This window comes from Nomascus leucogenys, chromosome 21, assembly GCF_006542625.1.
Source record: "Nomascus leucogenys isolate Asia chromosome 21, Asia_NLE_v1, whole genome shotgun sequence".
Classification (NCBI taxonomy): domain Eukaryota; kingdom Metazoa; phylum Chordata; class Mammalia; order Primates; family Hylobatidae; genus Nomascus; species Nomascus leucogenys.
Genome location: NC_044401.1, coordinates 61,386,291 through 61,405,670, shown reverse-complemented (window position 1 = coordinate 61,405,670; position 19,380 = coordinate 61,386,291). Strand labels below are relative to the sequence as shown.

At 40.2% G+C, this 19,380-nt stretch overlaps 1 long non-coding RNA gene across 1 annotated transcript; it reads right to left on the bottom strand.

Annotated features, from left to right (window-relative positions):
- Positions 1–3,359: 3,359 nt before the first annotated feature.
- On the bottom strand, positions 3,360–5,553 carry LOC115832162. The gene is made up of 3 exons (XR_004027598.1): positions 5,471–5,553; positions 4,991–5,131; positions 3,360–4,035 (listed from the first exon to the last, which is right to left on the bottom strand). It is a non-coding gene; the product is annotated as an uncharacterized LOC115832162 (long non-coding RNA).
- Positions 5,554–19,380: the final 13,827 nt, after the last annotated feature.

Genomic DNA, 19,380 nt, shown 5'->3' with positions numbered 1-19,380 from the left:
CAATATTTAGTTATTTATCCTTCACCCCTCCCCACTTCTTCGTCCCCAATACAGGTGTCATTTATCCAACAGCACATGCTCACTTCATGTCTCTGTGTCACATTTTGGTAATTTTCACAATATTGCAAAATCTTTCATTATTATTTAACCTATTACAGTGATCTGCGATCAGTGATCTTTGATACAAATTTTGTAATGGTTTTGGGACATCATGAACCATGCCCATATAAAATGGTGAACTTAATCAATAAATGTGTGTATTCTGACTGCTCCACCAACCACCCATTCACCTGTCTATATTCCTCTCCTTGGGCCTCCATATTTTCTGCAATACAACAATATTGAAATTAGGCTGACTAAAAATCTATGATGCCCTCTAAGTGTTCAAGTGAAAGGAAGAGTCACACATCTCCAACTTTAAATCAAAAGCTAGAAATGATTAAGCTTAGTGAGGAAGACATGTCAAAAGCTGAAATGGGCCAAAAGTTAAGCTTCTTGTGCCAAAAGCCAAGTTATAAATGCAAGGGAAAAGTTCTTGAAGGAAATTAAAAATGCTTTTTCAGTGAATACACTAATTATAAGACACCAAAACAGGCTTACTGCTAATATCAAGAGTTTTACTGGTCTGGATAGAAGACCACATTGGCGGCCAGGTACTGTGGCTCATGCCTGTAATCCCAGCAATTTGGGAGGCCGAGGCAGGTGGATCACTTGAGGTCAGGAGTTCAAGACTAGCCTGGCTAACATGGTGAAACCCTGTCTTTACTAAAAATACAAAAAATTAGCCAGTCATGGTGGCAGGTGCTTGTAATCCCAGCTACTAGGGAGGCTGAGGCAGGAGAATCACTTGAACCCGGGAGACAGAGGTTGCAGTTAGCCAAGATTGCACCATTGCACTCCAGCTTGGGCAACAAGAGGAAAAAAGAGAGAGAGAGAGAGAGAGAGACAGAGAAAGTAAAGAAAGAAAGAAAGAAAGAAAGAAAGAAAGAAAGAGAAGAGAAGAAAGGAAGGAAGGAAGGAAGGAAGGAAGGAAGGAAAATAAAGAAAGAAAGAAAGAAAGAAAGGAGAAGAAAGGAAGGAAGGAAAGAAAGAAAGAAGGAAAGAAAGAAAGAAAGAAAGAAAGAAAGAAAGAAAGAGAAAAGAAAGAAAGAAAAGAAAGAAAGAAAGGGAAAGGAAAGAAAGGAAAGGAAAGGAAAGGAAAGGAAAGAAAAGAAAAGAAAAGGAAAGGAAAGGGAAAAGAAAACAAAATAAAAGAGAAAAGAAAACCATGCTGGCCACAACATTCCCTTAAGCCAAACCCTAAGTTAGAGCAAGGCTCTAACTCTTCAATTTTATGAAGGCTGAGAGAGGTGAGAAAACTGCAGAAGAAATGGTTAGAGCTAGCAGAGGTTGGTTTGTAAGGTTTAAGCAATGAAGCCATCTCCATAACATAAAAGTGCAAGGTGAAGCAGCAGGTGCTGGTGGAGAAGCTGCAGCAAGTTATCCAGAAGATCTAGCTAAGACTGAAGAAGGTGGCTACACTAAACAATAGCTTTTCAGTGTAGATCAAAGAGCCTTATGCTGGAAGAAGATGCCATCTAAGACTTTCATAGCTAGAGAGAAGTCAATGTCTGGCTTCAAAGCTACAAAAGACAGGCTGACTCACTTATTAGTGGCCAGTGGAAGCCAATGCTCATTGACCATTCTGAAAATCCTAGAGCCCTTAAGAATTATGCTAAACCTAATCTGCTTGTGATCTCAAAATGGAACAACAGAGCCTGGATGACAGCACATCTCTTTAAAGCATAGCTTACTAAATATTTTAAGCCCATTGTTGAGACCTACTGCTCAGAAAAAAGATTCCTTTCAAAATACTACTGCTCACTGATAATGCAAGGGGTCACCCAAGAGCTGTGACAGACATGTACAAGATGAATGTTGTTTTCATGCCTGCCAACACAGCATTCATTCTGCAGCTCATGGGTCAAGGAGTAATTTCAAATTTCAAGTCTTAATATTTAAGAAATATGTTTCATAAGGCTGTAGATTGTGATTCCTCTGATGGATTGGGGCAAAGTAAATTGAATACTGTCTGGAAAGGATTTGCCATTTTACATGCCATTAAGAATATTTGTGATTCATGAGAGGAGGTCAAAATAAAAGATTAACAGGGGTTTGGAAAAAGTTTATTCCAACCCTCATGGATTACTTTGAGGAGTTCAAGATGTCAGAAGAGGTACTAACTGCTGATGTGATAGAGATAGCAAGAGAACTACAATTAGAAGTGGAGCCTGAAGATGTGACTGAATTACTACAACCTCATAAAACTGAAACAGGCGACATGTTGCTTCTTATAGAGGAGCCAAGAAAGTATTTTCTTGAGATAGAATCTACTCCTGGTGATCCTAATGGAGGTGCTGTGCACACTGCTGAAATGACAACAAAGAATTCAGAATATTGCATAAACTTTGTTGATAAAGCAATGGTGTCGTGCCGAACCCCTATTAACCTCAATAGGGAAGGCACCATGTTCAAGAAGCTGAAGATGACACCCAGAGCCAGCAAATGAGACGTTGGGTTTATTAGGGGATTACTTACAAGGGAGGGAGTTCAGTAGCAGAGACCTGGACAGGAGAACGGCCTTACATACAGAAATGGTACAGTGGTGGTGGGCTGGACAGGAAGGCCACAACAGTCTGCAAACAGCATGCAGTTTACACTGCATTTTCACTTAATACCCTCCCCTTAATGACCTCCACCAGGCAACCTCTATTTAACCCAAAACTCAGGGTCTCAATCCCCTGTATGGCCCATGTTCCATGGGATGGGACAAGGACTCAGATGTTCCTCACAGGCAAGGAATGAATCTCCAGGTTGGCCACTCCCAGATTCCCTAGCTCAGAACACACATTCAGGTGCATCTACCATACAGGGTCATTCTCAGGGTGTGCTTCAGTTAATGCTATCAGGTGCATTTACCATACAAACAGCAGAGTTGAAGAGGATTGACTCCAGTTTTGAAAGAAATTCTACTATGAGTTAAATGCTATCAAACAGCATCACATGATACAGAGAGATATTTCATGAAAAGAAGACTTCATCAATGCAGCAAACTTCATCGTTGTCTTATTTAAAGAAACTGCCTCAGCCATCATAAACCTTCAGCAACCGTCACCTTGACCAGTCAGCAGCCTCAACATTGAGGCCAGACCCTCCACCAGCAAAAAGATGAGGACTCGAGGAGGGCTCAGATGATTGCTAGCATATTTTAGCAACAAAGTATTGGTAAATTAAGCTATGTACGATTTTAGACATAATGCTATTGCACACTTAATAGACCACAGTGTAGCATAAACACAATTTTTATATGCACTGGGAAACCAAAACATGTGTGTGACTGTTTTATGGTAACATTTTCTTTATTGTAGTCATCTGAAACCAGACCCTCAATATCTCTGAGGTGTATGACTGTACTAAACAGAGGCCGAGACTAAATTAACAAACATTTGTAGTGAACTCCTTCCATGCAATAGAAAGCATAGGTACCTCTTCCTGGACATCTTTTCCATCCCAGCCATTGTACAACATGTCCTTCATACAACACTGCTAATCCTTTTACCGTTCTGCAAGGCAGATGTATTATATCATCTCCATCTTATAGATGAGAAAAATGAGGATCCAAGAGGTGCAATGATTTGGCCAATGCCACACAGAGAGCAAGAGAAGCAAGCAAGCAAGATTCAAATCTAGGTTTGTCTGGTAGACAAAGCAGTGGGTAAATGTATAGGGCCATGTAATTAAATCACAATAAAATAAATTATTCTTATTAATTGACAGTAGAGTGGTATCATTTAGAAATGTTGTAAACATTCAGAGAAATAAGTAAGTGTGTGGGCGGGATGTCTTTATGATATTTTATTTTGAACCCTTTTATAGATAAGGATGACATGAAGAACCACCAATTATTGAGCTCTTACCGTTTGCTTGGTTTTGCAGTAGATACTTGAGATAGAAGATTGAATGAGATATAATCTCTGCCTTCAAGATGTTTATAGCCTACCAAAGGGGAAAGACAAGTAGATGGACAGTTAAAATTTGGTATAATAAGATTATAGGTAACATTTGTGGGACATTTACCCTCTTCCTGGCTCTATTCTAAGTGTTTAACATGCATCTGTGCCTTGGTCCTCACATCAGAGCTAAGAGGAGGTGCTATTTTAATCTTCATTTTACAGATGAAAAAAAAAGTGCAGAGCAAGTTTATCTTGCCTGGAATCACATTGCCAGGAAGTGGCAGAGTAACTCCACACTCTTAGCTGTTAAATGTATTATCATCCCAATAATATATGGAAGAATCCAAGTTAGCACAGACGTTACAGAAGCACAAAGGTAAGGCACATCACCAAGACCATAGAGTAGGCAGGAGTGCCTCACAAGGGGAGAAATACCTGAGCAGAAACCTAGAAAAGAGTGTGTTCACAGCAAATTCAATGACTTAAGGGAAAACGAGGATAATAATCTTATTTGTCTCTTGAGATTGCTATATATATTAAGTGGGATAAATTAGGTAAAGCCCTTAGCTCAGTGACTGACAATTAGTAAGCACTCAGTACATGTGAGCTTCTGTCCCCATCACCAACACCATCCTTAGGCTGACCAAGAGCCCTGCTGGTGGAGGGAGTGGTGAGAGATTCAAGTACGTGATGAGAGGGGAGGTAAGATTTACAGGTGGACTGAATTGAGTAGCAGACATAGGATCAGGTGGGATGGAAGCAGGTGAATTTAATCCGGATTTCTCAAAGCAAAGTGGTTAAAAAAAACATTTGGGAAGATTTTTTTAATTGCAGTTTTTGGGGTTCTATAGCAAACAAATAAATGAAAAAACTCTGAGCAAAGTGCAATACAAGAATATGCATGTTGAAAACAGCCCAGGTATGAGGTTTGGGAACTGCTGAAGTGCATGACCTTTAAGGTTCTTTCTAAGCATGACATTCTATGATTCCAAACTGACCTGACGTTTGATCGGTATCCAGAAGTTGGGAAACAAGGATATAAGTGGAAAAGAGAGAGGCAAGCCCATCAGTGCGCATCAAAGGCAGGGTCAATGACCTTCTGACATAGTCACTGTGGCACGGGATCATTTTGATGCTGCCTAAAACAAGGCATCACATGTTATCTAAAAATGACACACCAAAAAATCTGTCATATTCACCCCAATGCTAAGCTTCAACCCATGCCTGCTACTCAACTCAGTCCACCTATGAATCTTATTTCCCCTCCCACCACATACATGAATCTCTCACCACTCTCAACTCTCGTGCTCTCCCTGAACTTCATGTGGCTCCTGAGTTTTGCCCATGGCGACTGCGCAAGGGAGACTTAGGGATGGAGTGTGTCCCGGTTTCTCTGTTATACATGATCCTTAGGAATTACATATAGTATTTTTACGTCTGACAGAGCAAAAATAAAGTATCGGTATTCTCAGCCTTACCTTCCTTTGTCCTGTTGTGCAAATTCTGTCTTTGATAGCTTGTTGCTTCCTGGAGTTGAGGAGGTGGAGAATCCAGGCAGCGCTTGAGAGAGGCAATATTTAACAATAAATAAATAATAAAGGCCTTAATTTTAAGATCAGCTCCTGGTCTGAGAGATACTGGGTTTGAGAGAACTAAAGAAATATTATTTTAATAAAGGCAGATGGGATTTTCAGATTTTTATCTGCCTTGACATTATTCAAGAGATTCCAATAAAGATTTGAATTGTCTAAATTACTTTTGATGGATAGCTTATGTTTTTTTTGAAGGCAGCAGTGAACAAGTACTAGGGTATGTCAAGCACCAGCTTTTATTTCGGTTACATGCATTTTGACATAGCCAGTTTGATGAGATCAGATCTAAATGACTTGCCTAAAAGTCCCATGAGCCCAGGCTCATGGAATGGGTTCTTTTTTCAAATCGCAAGCTAGATCTTCATAACCTACACAGCTCCAACTGGCATATTTCCACAAAGAAGAGGGTAATTTCTACTTAGTTACAGCAGTTAATTTGTCTAAAGACATAGGTGTCAAATGTATTTCCGTTTAATTTCAAATTTAATGGAAACCTGAGTCTTGTGCCATCTCAAGTGTTAATCACCTCCCCAGTTTAAAGGCATTTGCTAAAAATGTCTGGCCTCAGTTTAACTATGTTCTCAGTAGAAGTTAATATAAACATATTAAAGTGACTTCTCTGAGGTGTAAACTGGTGTCATGGCTATTTCATAGCTGGCAATGAAGTTACTATGAGAATAAGACAGAACTGGGTTAAAATCCTGGCTCTATAAGTTGTTAACTGCGAGATTTTAAGCATTTCTTATTTGCCCTAAGCTTCAGCTCTTGCAAAGTGAAGCCGGATAACAATATCTACCTCATGAGATTGTTGGGATGAAGAATGATTTGATTTTTCTAAAGTCCTTAGTGCACAGAAACCATGCAAACAAAGAGTCTGAAAACCACACTTTGCATAAACATACAGAAAGAACATACAAAAACTTCAACTCCCCATTGGATGAAAATTGCAAATGTTGAAAATGTGATAGATGTGTCAAAAGTACATCAATCACCATAAATTTGTGAAACATAAATGTGACACACAATTTATTCTTCTGTTTACGTAAAAAATGTTAAAAATAACAAATTTTTCATGAAGAAAATAAAAAGATCAAAAATTCAACAGCTAATTGTGCTTCACCTGTTCCTCTTGTGTCAAATGTAAAATGTGTTCCTCAATCTCCCAGCCCCTCCCAAAGCATATTAATCATGTTTTATCTATGCCAATGTGGGACAGGCTAATCCAGGTGAATCTGGAGAAAATATGTTAATTTCAGTTTCTATGTGGGTCACAGGTTCTGCTTGAATTCTAGACTCCCCAGTCTAGGAAAGGAAAATCTGAACAAATTTACCAGTCACATCTTCAGTTCTTCACAACCAGTGAGTGATCACCTCACATTGTTAATGTCAACCATTATGCCATTCATTTTACTTTAAAAAAAATGCAACTGTTCCCAACACAAATGATATGGGTTGCCTGTGTCCCCATTCAAAATCTCATTTTGAATTGTAATACCCATAATCCCCACATTTCAAGGGGAGGACCATGTCAAGGTCATTGAATCATGGCGGTGGTTTCCCCCAAGCTGTTCTCATGACAGTGAGTGAGTCTCATGAGATCTGATGGTCTTATAACCACCTGACATTTCCCCTGCTTGCACTCACTTCGTCCTGCTGCCCTGTGAAGATGCCTGCTTCTCCTTTGCCTTTGTCATGATTGTAAGCTTCCTGAGGCCTCCCCAGTCAGACGGAACTGAGTCAATTAAACTTCTTCTCTTTATAAATTACCCAGTCTCAGGTACTTCCTCATAGCAGTGTGAGAACGGACTAATACAGTAACAAAGAAATGATAAATGTTTGAGATGATGGATATGCTAATTACCCTGATCTGATCACTTTAAGTACCAAAACATTACTACGTACCCCATGAATGTGTACAATTATTAGGTTGGTGCAAACGTAGTTACGGTTTTTGTTTACCTTTTTTTTTTTTTTTTTTTTTGAGATGGAGTCTTGCTCTGTCACCCAGGCTGGAGTGCAGTGGTACAGCTCACTACAAGCTCCACCTCCCAGGTTCAGGCCATTCTCCTGCCTCAGCCTCCCGAGTAGCTGGGACTACAGGCGCCCACCACCACGCCTGGCTAATTTTTTGTATTTTTAGTAGAGATGGGGTTTCACTGTGTTAGCCAGGTTGGTCTCGATCTCCTGACCTCGTGATCTGCCCGCCTCGGCCTCCCAAAGTGCTGGGATTACAAGCATGAGCCACCATGCCCAGCCTTGTCTACCTTTAATGGCAAAAACCGCAATTACTTTTGCACCAACCTAATATTATTTGTCAATTAAAAAACAAAATAAACAATTTTAAAAATGCAACTGAAATATATACCCTCTAGCTTTTTCTATTCCACCCTACAGAATAGAGTGGTAACCATGACCAGATATGTTATTTCGTAGATAATGTACATAGTTAATAACCAGTGAGAAAATGGCCCATTGCTTATTTTGTTAATGAGGCTAGTCCACCTACATGGTTTAGTTGAGACATTTGTATCTTTCAGCATGATATAGGCAGCAGGTGAAGATATGAAATTTGTGGTCCAAAGGAATAGAAGTTCTAGCTGGGTAATTCCAGGAGTTACTCAAGACCCACAACCCAGTGATTGAGCACATGCATCTCTTTGGCCAGAACACAGAGCAGACAATTTCTTTTGTGTTGGAGATGATGCTCTGGACATAAGCTCAAAGCATCAGCAGAGAATCTGGCCCAAGTCCACTATGAATCCACCCTGGGGAACCTTCAGATAAATCGCTTTAGTCACTCTCAAGTTAGCAAGTAGAATCGAGGGGTTTTTATTCCCCTTACTTTTTTCAAGTGGAAGTGCAAAATACTCCCATGTCATGTGCAGCAGTATATGCTAAAACTTTCCACTGTGAGTGGAGAACCAACTCCTCTCACTCCCCACCAAAATTATATTAATTGCATGGGTGTCATTCATTTGTCTTTATCTGTCTGTTACATTAACTAAACAGAGTCATTATTATTAGTAAGTCCAGGCAATCTCTACTGTATTAGTCGGGGTTCTCTAAAGGGACAGAAGTAACAGGGTATATGTACATATGAAGGGGAGTTTATCAGGAGAATTGACTCACACAATCACAAGGTAAAGTCTCACGATAGGCCATCTTCAAGTTGAAGAGCAAGGAAGCCAGTGGTGGATCAGTCTGAGTCCCAAAACCTCAAAAGTAGGAAAGCTGACAATGCAGCCTTCAGTCTGTGGCCAAAGGCCCAAGAGCTCCTGGCAAAAAACTGGTGTAAGTTCAAGAGTCCAAAGGTTGAGGAACTTGGAGTCTGATGTTTCAGGGCAGGAAGCATCCAGCATGGGAGAAAGATGAAGGGAAGAGAGACAAGAAGGCAAGAAAGATGAAGGCAAGAGATGAAGGCAAAGAGTCAGCAAGTCTGCTCTTCCATCTTCTCCTGCCTGCTTTATTCTAGCAGTGCTGGCAGCTGATTAGATGGTGCGCACCCAGATTGAGGGTGGGTCTGCCTCTCCAAGTCCACTGACTCAAATGTTAATCTCCTTTGGCAACACCCTCACAGACACACCCAGGAACAATACTTTGCATCCTTCAATTCAATCAAGTTGACATTCAATATTAACTATCACATATACCAGTTGGTTATTTACATGAAATCTCAACTTAAAAGACTCCTGTAACTACTGGCAAATACGCCTTGATTGGGTGAACACTACTTATTAGAAGAATTTACAAATGAGAAGCCCATGAGCAGGATGTAGCCCAAAGACATTTGAGCTATTCTACAGAGCTTTTAAAAATTTGACTTAGCTGCTATCTTGACATTTTTAAACGGAATATTTCACCCAAATTTTGGATTCCCAGTTTTTCTTGGCAAAGCCAGACCCACAGTCTCAGAAGATGGCAATCAAATAGGACTGAATAGCAGCTGCCCACTTTAGACAGGGCACATCCTCTCCAATTTGGCACAGTCCCTACCATGCCACTTTACTCACTTATCTGCCAGCCCCCTGCAGACATCTGGGATTGTGACTGCTGGAGTAAAGAATCTAGCAGCTCCATGAGCCAAACTAGAAAAGCAGCAGTCCCCTCAAAGAACTCTCATTTAATACAATTTACATCTGTCTTGCTGCGCTGCTTGTTATATTTCTATCTCTCACAGCACAGTGCCTTTCACAGAATAGATGCCATATATTTTAGTCAAATAAATGAATAAATTAAAGACCGCCGCTCATGTTCAGCAAAACCTCTCCTCCCTTGTTTTCAGCACAATACTTCTTTTAATGAAGCCCAAGGTCATATTAGCTCTTTTGGCAATGTTCAGCTGAAGCCCACCTCCCTTCTGCCACCCTAAAAATAAAACGCTGAAAATCATCTCTTTCAATCTATGGGCACATACCCAGGAACATCTTTCAAGCAGCAGAAGGGAATGTTTCTAGTTAAGTGATTTTAGCAGATTTCTCCAGCCTGGTTTAGGGGATGATCCCAACGACCCAATGCTGAACCATCTCTCAGAATCTGCAGTGCCTTTCGCCATAAGAGTGTCTGGCTCTGCTGATTCAATCATCCGGAGGAGAGACCTAATGTGAAGACCAGCACAGCCATCATACAACAACATATGCCAAGGATGCTGAATGAACATTTGGCATAAAGTCAATCACAGAAACTGCTTGGTGTGGAAGAGATGGAGGGAGGGAGGAAAAGGAGAGAAAGGAAATTAATATGGGAAAAGTCAAGCTCACTGCTAATGGGTGACATTTTCTCCCCTAGGCACTTTTAAAGAAAGCCCTTAAGAGTTTCCCAAATGAGCAGACCGACTAACCGATTATGTTAACAGAAAATTAGAAATTACAAAGAAGTTTATCTCCATTTGGCTAATGTGGGGTTGCATGCCCTGCTTGTTGCTGCTTATAAACTCCAGGCCCCACAGTTAGCTTTGACATTTCAACCATGTTTTCTCAGGCTCATGGGCACAGAAGGATTTCTGCCTACTTAGCATGGCAAGGTATACATCTGTCCTGTCTCCACCACCTTTCACTGCCCTTGCATTTGCACATGACAAGGAAATCACATGGATAAAGGGATTAAAATGCAATAATTTAGGTAAGATAAAGTCTTCAAGAGGATATGTTCTGAGCTGGCTCCTCTTATACATATATGACATTAACATTCACGGTGGTATGGTAGGCTTGCAGTATAAAATGCAGATCAAAAACTAAATATTTGCTGCATATTTTATTCTAAAGGCATTACGAACCAATCTCAGCAATTTGTGTTCCTAAAATTTAACTACACTAATTTCTAGAAGCTTTTAGGAGATAGCCAAGACATGAAAAGGTAACGCTTACACTTGGGGAGTTTACAACAATTTTGTTAGTAACTTGGAACACACCCAATGGAAACATTTAAATAACATGACCAGGGCAATACATGAAGCATAAATGAAGAAAGGCCAATTCAGACAAGCGTGTGTATGAAACTTCTTATCTCTAAGCCAATGTGACATGTTTCCTTATTCAAAAGAAAATGAAAATGTAAACGCACTCCCTCTCTGTGCTAGGCACTTGTGCACATATTATCTCATGTAACCTGTTCAAACTCCCAGAAGGTGGGTATTTCTGCTTGTATAGATGAGAGAGCTGAATTTCAGAGAGGTAATCAATTTGCCAAGAGTCATCTCAATAGCAAGAACTAGAGCCAGGGTCTGAGCTGCTCTCTTAAATCTCACTCCAGACTTCTCTGTACTACATCACCGCCACATCCCAGTTCAAAGCTTTTCATTTTGAATGCAGGGAATTAAATTCCTCAAAGGTAGAGAGGCTGTCCAAGAGGGGATGTAAAACACGTTAACATGACCAATCTATCCCAATTTAGCAGAACCTCCCTGGCTTTAGCATGAAAATGCCACATCCTGGGAAAGCACTCAATCCTGGTTTTAAAAAGAACTGTTTTATGACTGAGACAATCCCTCAGTCCCAGGCAAACTGGGATGGTTACTCATGCTATCTGTGGTTTCCCAACATATACGGGGCAGAGTCAACCCTAATGTCTCTTCTTTAACGTAATTCCTCATGTCCCCACCTCAGCCCCCATATGATCCTCTCAGGCCTTGCTAAAGCTCAGAGCCAAAAAACAGTTCTTAGAACACAGTAGAAACTCAACAAATATTTGCTGAATTAGTGTCCATGTTTGTCTAGTCTCCCAGTTCATAGGCCATCATGTTTTACATGTAGCTGATGTTTGTCAATGTCTACTGAGTCAAATATAGATGAAGTCAGTCCATAATTGATATGGTTTCATTGTGTCCCCACTCAAACCTCAATTTGAATTGTTACTCCCACAATTCCCACAGTGGGAGGTAATTGAATTCTGGGGGCGGGTCTTTCCTGTGCTGTTCTCGTGATAGTGAATGAGTCTCACGAGATCTGATGGTTTTAAAAACGAGAGTTTCGGCCGGGCGCGGTGGCTCACACTTGTAATCCCAGCACTTTGGGAGGCCGAGGCGGGTGGATCACGAGGTCAGGAGATCCAGACCACAGTGAAACCCCGTCTCTACTAAAAATACAAAAAATTAGCCGGGCGTGGTGGCGGGCGCCTGTAGTCCCAGCTACTCGGAGAGGCTGAGGCAGGAGAATGGCGTGAACCTGGGAGGCGGAGCTTGCAGTGAGCCGAGACTGCGCCACTGCACTCCAGCCTGGGCAACAGAGCAAGACTCCGTCTCAAAAAAAAAAAAAAAAAAACGAGAGTTTCCCTGCACAAGCTCTCTTTTTGCCTGCCACCATCCATGTCAGATGTGACTTGCTCCTCTTTGCCTTCCACCATGATTGTGAGGCCTCCCCAGCTACATGGAACTGTGAGTCCAGTTGAACCTCTTTCTTTTGTAAATTGCCCAATCTTGGGTATGTCTTTGTCAGCAGCATGAAAAGAGACTAATACAATAATAAACATCAAGGGTAATCTTTAAGAGCTAAGGGAGACTCAGAGGGAGACTTTGTCCCTATGTCTTGGTGATGATGGAGGACTTGTGGGTTGATGGCACATTTATGAATATTACATCTCTTGCTTTTCCCCTCCCCAGCAGCAGCCTCCCCAAATCACTGCTCAGCTGCTAATACCATTTAGGCCCTGTCTGGGCCCCCAAAGATCCAAAGGCTAGGGTAGGTGCTCCAATGACTGCATTAGACAAAACATCTATTGTCTCAAGCAGTGTGCTAATAATTTAACATACATTGTCCTATTTAATCCTTGCAATGTGATGCAGTTACTATTATTATTCCCATCTAATGGATAAGTTAACTAATGCTTCCAAAAGTCAAGGGAATAAATCCAGAGCCCAAGCTCTTAGGCAAAATGACATGGTGTATCCCAAGTTATCATACAGTGATGGACATATTATGCCTAATAAGATGGCACCTCATCGATATCTGATGTCTTTGGGGTACCTTGATAACAGTTATTTTCTGATCATTGAGAGACTTTAGAGAGCCAAACATTATATAAACAGACCTCTGCATAATTTAAGGTAGCTTAAGTTTGCCCACTCCTTCTTTGGACTTTTGGAGCTTTGTGCTAGGGGCTTATAAATTTGAACTTGTACTAAACACTGCAGGCAGTTTTCCTATCTGCAAGTACTCTCAACTTAAAAATGCTTCTCTTGAAAAACTCCAAATCTACTCTTCTGGAAAGAAATCCCATAGAAGACTTTTGTCGAATGTTCCCCTTTTTCCTCCCTTAGCCTCCCTTTCCTTTTATGTGAATTGGGTAATGTTGTATTGATATACCTATTGAAGAAATCAACTAAAATGTAAATGTAGACAAAGCCATACTCCTTGGGTATAATGTTCTTAATTACTGATAATTACAGAGAATTTATTGGAATTAGCCAAGACCTACAGGAAAGTACTTGTTTAAACACCTCTACTTTAGTTTAACCTTGGAAAACATAGAATCAAGGAATTTTAGCAGTAGAATCTTAAAAACAATCTAGTTTGGTCATTATCTGACTTTGATGTGCAGAGCTTTGGAGACCTGTTCAGTGCATGACCAGCCAACAAGGCACCATCAACCCCAAGTAACAGTGACAAGAGAAAGTCGAATAGGGGCTCCTGCTCTGGCCACCTTCAATGAGTGCAGATGGCAGGAACAGCGAGTTGGCCCAACCAGCACCAAGTCCTGGCTTCTAGCTGGCTTCCTGTTCGGCACTGGGCCTAGGTTTGGTCAAGCAGCACAGAGGCACCGTGAGCTACATAAAAAGACAGCTATGGCTAGGGGCTTAGATCTTCTGGCAAGGACAATGGCAGTATCATTTGGGAGAGGTGTGCAGAGTTTCTGACCAGACCAGACCATAGTGGGATAGGTATCGAATGACAACATTGATTCCAGCAGAAGAGGCACATGGGATGTCAGGGGGTTTTCTCTGGAGGCTTATTCCCGGAGACCATCCATGTTCTCCAGCCCTTCCAGAGACCCTGTAGGCTAACTGGCACCTTTTAGTAAATATCTTCGTGCCCAATTAGCTAGAGTAGATTTGGTTGTTGTGACCAAGAGCCTGGATACATTTGCTGTTATGTCTTGAAATGGTTTTTCTCTCTTTCTTTTCCCTTTTTAAATTTTTTGAGATGGGGTCTCATTCTCTTGCCCAAGCTGGAGTACAGAGGCACCATCTCAGCTCACTGCAATCTCTGCCTCTCAGATCAAAGCGATTCTCCTGCCTCAGTGACCCCAGTAGCTGGGATTACAGGCACATACCACCATGCTCAGCTACTTTTTGTATTTTTAAGTAGAGACAAGGTTCCACCATGTTGGCCAGGCAAGTCTTGAACTCCTGACCTCAAGTTATCCACCTGCCTTGGTCTCCCAAAGTGCTGAGATTATAGGCATGAGCCACCATGACTGGCCTGATATGGTGTTTTCTTATGATTTAATTTAACCTAAAAGTTCTGGGGGAAAAGAAACTATGAATATCACAGATACTTTCAGTGGTCTCATTCTACACATAAAGAACATAGAGGGTCAGAGATGGAAAGTGATGAGTGGTAAGATTGAGTCTAGAATCCAGTTCTCACCAGAGGCTCACCAGGAAACATTCCAGGAAGTGAACTGGCAAGCCACATCCCATATAACTGCCCTGCCCTTAAGAATCAACCACGTGGTGGGCCGGGTGCGGTGGCTCACGCCTGTAATCCCAGCACTTTGGGAGGCCAAGGCGGGCAGATCACGAGGTCAGGAGATTGAGACCATCCTGGCTAACACAGTGAAACCCTGTCTCTACTGAAAATACAAAAAAAAAAAAAAAATTAGCTGGGCGTGGTGGTGGGCGCCTGTAGTCCCAACTACTCAGGAGGCTGAGGCAGGAGGATGGCGTGAACTCGGGAGGTGGAGCTTGCAGTGAGCCGAGATCATGCCACTGCACTCCAGCCTGGGCAACAGAGAGAGATTCTGTCTCAAAAAAAAAAAAGAAAAAAAAAAAAGAATCAACCACGTGGTCCATGGCTGGCCTTCCACGCGCCCCAGTCAGAAAGCTCCAGAGTCATAAACAGAAATTTCATTACCTTTTACATATCAAACATTTTTAAATCCCCTACTGTTCACTTTCCAACATTACTTTGTGAATGTGACTGTTATTCTAATAAAATGTGAGCAGTAGTCCTCATGTTCCTCATTTTAGAAAGAATTAATGTATCTGGGGACAGCTCCTTGGACACTACTTCAATCCATTTTGTTTTTTGAATTTAGAATCTTTTCCCCCAGTAGACATAGTATCAGTGTTGATATGTTCAAAACAGTGCAGGCCTTTCAGATTCTAGTATTATGGCATAGATAGAATCCGGGACTATAGATCACATCAGAGTTGAGAGCATGAGCTCTGGTATCAGATTGGTGATCCAGGGCACATGATCTAACTTCATTAAGGTCTCAGTGGCCTCATCTGAAAAAAATGACAGTAATAATAACATCTAACTGTCTCAAGGGATTATTCTAAGAATTGCATATAATTCAAGCAGAAATTGCACCATGCCTAGCACACAGTTCATACTTAATTAGCCATTATTATTACTATTATTATTGAAACTAAAACTTACCTGTGATGGAAATAATTCCACAGCAAATTGCTTCCTGCTTTCCGGACCCAGATTCCTTCAGGAAGAACTGAAGTCTGAGAGGCAGAGGACTCTGAACTGTCTGGAGGGCATTTAGTCGTTTGTCCCATGGTCTGCTGGCAGTTCTGTTTTCTTCTCAGGCACTGAAGTGAAAGGGAGCAGGTGCAGTTGGCTGGTATAATTCTACACTAGACATCATCCACATGGCACAGGCTGCCACAGTCTGTGGGAACCCCATTCTGGAAGCCCACCACTCACAGAGCCTTCCACTATCCCAGCATCACGATAAAATGGTCTACACATCCCGCCATTTGCAAAGTACTTCCCTGAACAGTTGGATTTGATCTGGAAACCGAGGAGGAAGGCCAGATGGATGTTTTTACTATGACTTCTCAGGGAGCGTGTGAAAGCTGACAGACTGTCAATGGCACATTGAGAGGTACGCGGCTGGTAAGTGACACACTCAAATCTTCTGACTTTAGTTCAGAGCTCTCTCTCTCCATATATATATATATATATATATATATATATATATATATATGTATGTGTATATATGTATATATATATTATATATAGGTATATATATAATATATATATATATAGAGAGAGAGAGACATGGCTGGCAAGTGACACACTCAAATCTTCTGACTTTGGTTCAGAGCTCTCTCTCTCCAAATATATATATATATGTGTATATATATGTGTATATATACACATATATATACACATATATATACACACATACATACATATATATACACATACATACATATATACACATATATATGCATACATATATACACACATATATACATACATATGTACGCACACATATATACATACATATATACACACATATATACATACATATATACATACATATATATACATACATACATATATACATACATATATACATACATACATATATATACATACATATATATACATACATACATATATATATACATACATACATAGAGAGATAAAGAGACAGCACAATTAACATATTTGGATAGTCAATTCTGAACCAACTTATACAGCAGTGGGTAAGTGTTCTCTTTTCTACACATCCTTGCCAAAATTTATCTTTCATCTTTTGATAATAACTACTGTAACAGGTGTGAAGTGATAGCTCATTGTGGTTTTGATTTGCATTTCTCTGATAATTTGTGATTTTGAGCATTTTTTTTTAAATCTACATATACCTGTTGGCCACTTGTACATATTCTTTTGAGAAATGTCTATTCAGATATTTTGCTCATTTTGTAATCAGGTTATTTTCTTACTATTGAACTGTTTATTTATATATTTTGGATATTAACCCATTGTCAGATGTATGGTGTGTATGAGACAAATATGTCACCCCATTCTGTAGGCTGTTTATTCACTCTGTTGATTGTTTCCTTGGCTGTGCAAAAGTTTTTTAGTTTGATGTAATCCTATTCATATACTTTTGCTTTTGTTATCCGTGATTTGGGGTTCATACATAGCAAAGTCACAGACTCTTAAGAGTAAATCCCATGAACTTCAGGGAGGCCTGAGGATCCTAATTAAAGTTACACTAATAGAAGAGAAAAATCAAGAAAACTAGATTTTAGCCCAGCTCTCCTATTAACCAGCAGTGGGACCTTGGATAAGGATTTAAATCCAGTCAAATTTCCCAGATGCTCTGAAGTACATGGAAGTGTTGGCCTTCTTGAGACTTCAGTTTGTTCATCTATAAAATGAAAGGGTTGAGCCAGATCATCCATAAGGCTCTTTATAGCTCCAAAACCCTCTGGTCCTTACTGAATTGAATTACAATATGACCTTGCTTCTAGTAACTAGATAAGTAACCATTCATACATCACATATGCATCTGCAGCCTTCTTTCTCCAAAGCTACAAAACTCAAAAACTCAGTCTCCTTTCCAAAAGATAGCTTGGATATGATGCAAAGTTTGAGCAAAGTGATACAGACTCAAGAGTACAATGTGAACTGAATTCAAGAAAATATGGATTTCAACAGATGATTGGTCCAGTAGGTGAATACTTAGTTATCCATGAAAATGCAATATGGGCAATGTTTTACTCAAAAGAGACTGTTAACATACTCAGAGATAACAAGTATGAGAGTTCTCTATTATAAAAATAAAATGAAGTGCAGGCAAAATGGAGACAAACCTGACAGAAGAAGGTACTAAATGAAATGTAGAGGAAATTCTGTGGGCTTCAGTGTTTCCGCAAAATGTGTATAAGCCGATTGTGTCTACTCTATCTGCCAATCTTTCTTTTATAGCCTCATAGGCCCCTAGGACTAAAAGTAAGTGTGGATATTAAATTTATGATAATAGGGGCATTGAATTCTAGTGCAGGAGTCTCTAAGCACTTTCTTATGAGGAACAATTCTGAACTTCCTTAAAGTTTTATGGTAACTGAAAGAAGAAAGATGTTACTGGAAGAATAAGAAGTACGAGCTGCCGGCGAGGCAGCTGACAGTCTTCCTTTCCCTGCTTGAAGTCTCTGGGAACTTCAAGAAGGCACTGTGTTGATGGTAATTAGGTTAGCAATCAACCAAGAATAGTTTTAAACTGAACAGAGAACTGGAAAGCACTGCTCCAGTAGCTGTTCTATACACATTTTGTTTGCTATAATGATGCCCTCCTACTTGCAGGATGTCCCTGAACTAGTCATTTTCTCTCTTACCTTACCAGACTTGTTATGAGGACTAAGTAAGATAATAGCCAACAGTAGGAGAGATGATTGTGTTTCTAATCTATGTTGCTATATTGCTAATACAGATTGAAATATGTTGCACAATTTCTCCGTCTACTTTCTAGGCACATACTTAGCCTACATCCCTCTGCTTCCCTTGCTATTAGACATAGCTATGTAACTGGGTTCTCACCAATAATAATATGAGCCATTTCTTAGGCTGGCCCATTGAATGTTCCCGGGTGATCCTTTATTCTCATTCTTTCTCTACACTCTGTGTGAATGAAAAAAATGTCTATAGCCATAGAGGAGGAAGAAGCAAAAAATGGAAGTCACCTGGGCTTGGAATGACTAGGTAGAGGCTACCTGGCCAGAAACATACTCTGTTACTTGAGTATGAAATAAACTTGCCTTATTTAAGCCACTGATGGTCTTTGGTTTATTTGTTCTCAGTGACCATTATATTAACTAATACATTAATGTTAGTGAGTGCTTGCTATGTGCAAGGCACATACACACTTCTTTTTTTTCCTTGTGATAGAATATACAAACATAAAATTTACCATCTTAACCATTTTAAGTGTACAGTTCAGTGTTACTAAGCACTTTCCTAATGTTATGCAACCATCCCTACTGGCCATCTCCATAACTCTTTTCATCTTATAAAACTGAAACTCTACACCTATTAAATAACTCCACATTCCCTGATCTCTGCATGCCCTGGCAACCACTATTCTACTTTCTGTATGATTTTGACAACTTTAAGTATCTCATATAAGTGCAATAATACAGTATTTGTCTTTTTGTAACTGACTTACTCCATTTAATACAATGTCCTCATTTCATATTCATGTTGTAGGGTATGTCAGAACTTATTTCCTTTTTAAAGTTGAATAATATTCCATTGTATGTTGATATGGTGTGGCTGTGTTCCCACCCAAATCTCATCTTGAATTGTAGGTCCCATAATTCCCATATGTTGTGG